Source organism: Ornithorhynchus anatinus, chromosome 14 (genome assembly GCF_004115215.2).
Source record: "Ornithorhynchus anatinus isolate Pmale09 chromosome 14, mOrnAna1.pri.v4, whole genome shotgun sequence".
Classification (NCBI taxonomy): Eukaryota; Metazoa; Chordata; class Mammalia; order Monotremata; family Ornithorhynchidae; genus Ornithorhynchus; species Ornithorhynchus anatinus.
Window position 1 is genome coordinate 23708069 of NC_041741.1, and position 7029 is coordinate 23715097.

Below are 7029 nucleotides of genomic sequence, written 5' to 3' on the forward strand. Positions count from 1 at the left end.
AGTCTTATGCTGTTGAGTCGTGTCCGGCCCATAGCGACGCCATGGAAACATCTCTTCCAGAATGCCCCACCTCCATTTGCAATTGCTCTGGTAGTGTAGCCACAGAGTTTTCTTGGTAAAAATCCAGAAGCGGTTTACTGTTGCCTCCTTCCATGCAGTAAACCTGAGTCTCCACCCTCGACTCTCTCCCCTGCTGCTACTGCCCGGAACAGGTGAGTTTTGACTTGTAGCAGATTGTCTTCCACTTGCTAGCCACTGGCCAAGCTAGGAATGGAATGGATATGCATCTGCTCGATTCTCCCTCCCATAATCGAGACTGGTAGAGTACTGGAAACTCTCCAGGTATGATCCTGAGAGGCTTATGGAAAAGGTATGCATCCTTAAACTCAATTGCTTCCCTCATCTGAAATGTATTTTAATGCTTTTCTGCCCAAAGAGACTATAGGCCACTTGAGAGCAGGGATTAGACCTACTTAAACCCATTGTACTCTCCCAAATGCTTTGTACAGCTATCTTCATGGCATGGCTTGGTGGATAGAGCACAGGTTTGGGAGACAGAAGGACCTGGGTTTTAATCCTGGCTCTGCCACTTGTCCACTTGGGCAAGTCACTTATCCTCACTGTACCCCAGTTATCTGTAAAATGGGGATTAAAACTGGGAACCCCATGTGCACTGTGGACTGTAACTACCCCAGTGCTTAGTACAGCACCTAGTACATAGTAAATGCTTAACAAATATCATTTTTTAAAAAAAACTCAATAAATATCACTGATCTGTTGATCTCCATGGCCCAATATAATTATAGGACCCTAATATCATCATCATTGTGATAATCAACTTCATCATCAGTATTTAGTGACAGCCCACTAAGATCAGAAAACTTTACTAAGTGTTCAGGAGGATACAATATAAACACTGATTAACTTGTATCTACCTCAGTGCTTAATACAGTGCATGGCACATAGTAAATGTTTTACTAATACCATTTTTTTTAAAAGCTCAATAAATATCCTGATTGAGTGACTGAACTCCATGGCCCAATATAATTTTAGGCCTTTAATATCATCATCTTTTTCAAAATCAACATCCTTATCATCAATATTTAGTGACAACCCACTACGTTAACAGCATTTTACTGAGTCTTGGGAGAATACAATACAAGCAGAAGACTCAGTTCCTGTCCCTGAGGAGCTTACACTCTAATGGAGAAGTGTTCAGTAAACTATACTTATTGAAAAGTCGCTAAATTCCTCAGTTCTGTCCTCTACACTGAGCTTCACCTAGGGTTATTCTGGAACCAACCCAGATTCGAGACTGGCTGATGGTGGCATGAATCATCATTAGAGAAGCAGTGTGGCCTAGTGAAAAAATCACATGGGCCTGGGAGTCAGAGGACCTGGGTTGTAATTGCAGGTCTGTCACTTGTCTGCTGTGTGACCTTGGACAAGTCATTTAACTTCTTGTTACTTCAGTTACCTCATCTGTAAAATAAGGATTAAATCCCACTCCCTTCTAGCTAGACTGTGAACCTCATGTGGGACAGAGGCCGTGTCCAAACTGATAACCTTGTATCTACCCTAAATCTTAGAACAGTGCTAGACACATAGTAAGAATTTAACAAATACCATAATGATAATTATTATTATAATTAATCAATGGTATTTTTTGAATGCTTACCATGGGCAGACCAGAGTTCTTGAAAGGGTACAATACAATAAAGATGATAGATATGATTGTTGATCTCAAGAAGCTTACAGATAGTCTAGTCAGGGAGACAAAAGACATTGAAAATAAAATATAGGTAGGGGAAGCATCAGACTATAAGACTATATATGTAAGTGCTGTAGGGCTGGTGTTCGGTTGAGCATAAAAATGCTTATGTAGTACAGATTCAGTGCATAGGTGATACAGAAGGGAGGGAAAATAGGGTGGGGAATTGAGAGGTTAGTCCTGGAAGGCTTCCTATAGGAGGTACTTATTTACATTTATGTTTGTCGTTCTCTTTAGACTGAAGCTCATTATGGGCAGGGAACATATCTGCTAATTCTGCTGTATTATACTCTCCCGAGGGCATAGTAGTGTTAATAATAATGATAATGGAATTTAAGTGCTTACTATGCACCAAGTACTGTTCTAAGCGCTGGGGTAGATACAAAGTAATCAGGTGATCCCACATGGGGCTCACAGTCTTAATCCCCATTTTACAGATGAGGTAATTGAGGTACAGAGAAGTTAAGTGACTTTTCCAGAGTCACACAGCTGATCAGTGGCAGAGCCGGGATTAGAACCCACGACCTCTGACTCCCAAGCCCGTGCTCTTTCCAGTGAGCACTCAGTAAATGCCATTGATTAATTGATTAGCTGATTGATTGAAATACAATTTTAGAAGGGTTGTGAAGATGGAGATAGTGATGAAGTGCCCCAGTTCTTCGAGGCAGCAGCTGCCAATTGGATCTATTTTGATGCTCCCACGAGGGTATGGGCTCATGGCAAAAAATACCAAACCGGGATGAGCTCGGATATATTCATTTGAACCTTACTCTTTAGAACCACAATAAAATGCTAGTATCAAATACTTTTATTGTGGTTGGATAACATTACTGTTATTAAGGAAACTTGTGGATTCTGTACATTTCTCCACCATTTTTTCCCTTTTTTCCTTATTACCTCAAGCAACCCACTACTCAGCGATGGAATGATTGAAAAGGAAATAGCTTGGTCTAGTGCATAGAACACAGGCCTGGGGGTCAGAAGGACTTGGGTTCTAAGCCTGGCTCTGCCACTTATCTGCTGTGTGACCTTGGGCAAGTCACTTTACTTCTCTGGGCTTCAATTACCTCATCTGCAAAATGGGGATTAAAACTGTGAGCCCCATGTGGGACAGAAACTGTGTCCAACTTGATTGTTTGTATCTACTCCATCGTGCAATCATTAGATTTTTCTATTAAAAAAAAAATGGAAAGTCAAATGAAGGGGGCCTAACATCCTTTGGGAGGCTGCCAGACAGCTTCTCCAAGGAAAGCAGCGTGTCTTAATTGAAAGAGCACAGGCCTGGGAGTCAGAGGACCTGGATTCTAATCCTGGCTCTGCCACTTGTCTGCTGTGTGACCTTGGACAAGTCATTTAACTACTCTGTGCCTCAGTTACCTCATCTGTAAAATGGGGATTAAAAGTGTGAGCTCCACATGGAACAACTTGATTACCTGTACCTAGCCCAATGCTTAGAACAGTGCTTGGCATATAGTAAGTGCTTAACAAATGCCATAATAATTATTATTGCTCAAGAATAGAAGGGACCAAGGACCTAAGGAGAGAGAGCAGGAGAAGAAAACAAGGAGAAAGAGAAAGTGATAGAAGAGATTTGTATCATACTGTCTCAAGCACTTAGTACCAAGCTCTGCACATGCGAAGCACTTAGTAAATACAACTGATGGTAGACTGTAAGCTCATCTCTAGACTGTATGCTTGTTGTGGGTAGGGACACACACTAAGCACTCAGTAAGTATGATTGAATAAGTAAATTGATGGGAGAGGGATAAAAGGAGAGGGGTGATGGCAGAAAGGAAAAGGGGAAAAGGGGGAGAGGGGAAAATAAAGGAATGAAGGGGGAAACTCACCTTCCTTTGTGGGTCACCACCTTTGCTCATCTCCCACTCTGCATTGCCCTGACCGGCTCCTTTTGCTCTCCCCTGTCTCCTAGCCCCACAGCACTTGTGTACATATCTGTCATTTATTTACTTGTATTGACATCTGTCTCCATTGGCTCTAGTCTGTAAACTCGTTGTGGGCAGGGATTGTGACTGTTTATTATTGTATTGTACTCTCCCAAGGGCTTAGTACAGTGTTCTGCAAACAGGGAGCACTCAATAAATATAAATGAATGAATACCTAGAATGGGCTAGTTCACTTGAGATTACTTCAAGTGGAGCTGCCATCTGGATGAGGGGAGACATGGCTCTGGCCACTGGCCAGGGTTTGGATGAAGTGGCCCCATGCTGGAGTTGGGTTGAGGCAGTTTCCGACATGGCCAGGAATACACCATTCCGTCTGTTTGGGAACGTTAACATCCAGGCAAATCCTTGTGACTGGATCAGTCACTACAGCTCCAGTGAAAATGGCCATAGCAACAGCAGTAACTGCCTCTGAAGTGGAGAAAGGATCTGTACATCTTCCTCCTCCACTCCCCCTGCCTGCTGGGCCGCCATCATTATCACCGTGACTTAGTGGGGCTCTCTTCCTGACACTCTGGCCTAAAGTGGGATCCCATTAGGTCTTAACTCAAGCCTTTGGGGAGACAGAGGAGGACTCCCAAAGGCATGACTGTCCCATGTGATGCAGGCTGTCTGATCACTGGAGAGCAGTGTAGAGCACTGAAGAGCAACATGGTGTAGTGGATAGAGCATGAGTCTGGGAGTCTGAAGGTCATGGATTCTAATTCTGACTCCACCATATGTCTGGTGTGAGACCTTAGGCAATTCACTTCACTTCTCTGTGCCTCAGTTACCTCATCTGTAAAATGGGGAGGGATACTGTGAGCCCCAGGTGAGAACCCAATCTGCTTGTGTACACACCAGTGCTTAGTACAGTGCCTGGGAGGGACATAGTATGTGCTTAACAAATGCCATTATTATTAGCAGAGCCCTGTATCTTGCTCATCCCAGTTCTTGTTCATGCAAATGAAAGACAGCATCATCTCCAAACACTGTTTTGAAATGAAAAAAAGCCCATAAGTTCCATCCTTTCAAGGCATTTAACAGAAGTGTTTTATTATAGTGACTCTTTAATACCTCAACTTCTAAAATTTTTCTTTTTTCTTCTGCCTGATCTAAAGTTCCAGAGCACTAATTCCATGATCTTCTGAGAAGTATCATTGATTCCCCAATAGTTCATTCTTTCATTCAATAGTATTTACTGAGCGCTAACTGGGTGCAGAGCACTGTACTGAAAGGTTGGGGAGTACAATTCAAAAACAGAGACAATCCCTGCCCACGATGGGCTCACAGTTTAATAGTGGGAATTATGTACGAATAGACAGACATACATAATTGCAGATTCATTTGTAGCAACTTCTATTGCATATCGCATGTACTGAGCTTTTTGATTTTTAACACAGCCAAATTCTTCATTTATTTCAAGTAAGCAGCAAATATTTTCACTCTAAAACTTAAAACATATTTGAAATAATCCCACTTTAATATAATGCACTCTTAAAACAGCAGTCATTCTGCATTTACCCAAGTATAAAAATTACAAGATATGCAGTCTTTTAATTTGTTTACATTTCAAAATATATGCTCTCCCCAGTAAATAAGCATTAAATGCAACTTTTGTTTAAATGAGTGGTTTTTGAAGGAGGCACTGACATCTTACTTGGATTAGAATTCTGTAGTGAATTTGAAAAAAAATCACCCAAATACATTAAGTAAAAAATAAAAACACCTATCAGGTTTCACCTGATTTCATATGTAGGAAAAATATTGTTGGACTTTAATGTTGAATACTTGAACAGCTATGAAACGGTCTGCATTTGTGAAGACTTTCTGTACCATCAAAATAATGTATTTTTGTTGAATTTAGAAAAGTTCTTTGCAAATAAATCTTCACAACCAATATTTTTTTAAAAAAATCCAGTGGAAATCATTTCGGTTATCGTATGTGCAATCTCCTTCCTGTCAACTGAGGAATTTAGATGGTGAGATCGATAATATAGGATCCACTTGGGCTTTACTTATACACAAATCAGTGTGTGGTGCTTATAAGCTTGGTAAGCACAAAAAGCCGTATTCTCCCAGCATTTTACTGCTTATACAATCAAATAGAGTAATAGCCACAACTGTCTAGTATGATAAAATGGAATATTTCCTAGACACTAGCAAGAGTAGCGGGCAGGGCAGGAAATAACATGATAAATAAAATGACTGAAACGCAAAGCATTCGTGTTTACCTTAGGCAGCATTCTCTTAAGCAAAAATTTAATGCAACATGGTAACATTCACAGGCATCCCCATGATCCACTTTTGCCCCTGAACAATGAACCACTGGCAAAATCAGTCCTCCCTGGGAGACTTCGTCCCTGAACGTGCTCTTTTAGGTTTCTATGTGAAAATGTTAGCCGTGCCAATTAGCTGAAATGAAATTACACAATTCAGCCGTCCGGTGGTGATAGCCCGCTAACTCTACTGAATGTGCAATCCAAGTGCTGGATCACCCTGGTGATTGCTCAGATGTATGCCCGTTTTTGTAATCAATGCATCCTCAGGCTATCGTCAGTGGAATTTCTGACCTCATTTTCCATTGCACACTACTGAAATATTCAGTAGCCATTTCCCCCGAAACCTGCCCTCCCCCAGGAACAGAATGACAGTATCAGAGGGCAGAGGTCTCCGTTTTTCACATCTCTGGAATGACTCTTTAATATTCTAGATGGAAGGGAATGGTGGGTGATTTACATTTCAAGCAATGCCCTCCAAAGTTACGTTCCATTGAGTTCAGGTTTTAGATAGTGGACATTTATCATCATATTGCTCCCGGATCCGAGGAGCCTGCTGAAGGTGCTGGAGCTGAAGAACCTTTACAGTCATGCAGTACAACGTAATAAATCAGAAGCTGCCACACAATTACTATGGTAACCATCAGGCCCTTTCATTCTGCAAGCCTTCCACAAGGGTAGGTATGTTTTTCGGCTCATCAGACGTACGTGGAGAATTACTTGTTGACACCGTAGATTCGATATAGCCATATTATTGTCTTTCTGATTTATAAGGGACTAATATCAGTCCTTTCTCTGAGAAAATGTTCCAGTGGCTGAAGGGACTCGGGGGGGATTGTGGATTGGGCATGTGTATAAACCACATAAATTGTGAATTCATTCTTTCCAGCAAATTAAAAATGCTTTCAGTCAATGTTTAAAAAAGCCAGAGCGTTTCAGGGGAAAGCTTTGATAGTGAGGAATACGTGCTTTTCGTGTTTCGTGCTCACGGGCAGGCCATATGGCTGGTAGTGTTCAGTATTGTCAATGATTAATATTA

The 7029-nt window shown here is 41.5% G+C and overlaps 1 non-coding gene across 1 annotated transcript; it reads right to left on the reverse strand.

Annotated features, from left to right (window-relative positions):
* Positions 1 to 222: 222 nt before the first annotated feature.
* On the reverse strand, positions 223 to 360 carry LOC114816831. Its single transcript, XR_003764636.1, has one exon. It is a non-coding gene; the product is annotated as a small nucleolar RNA SNORA7 (small nucleolar RNA).
* Positions 361 to 7029: the final 6669 nt, after the last annotated feature.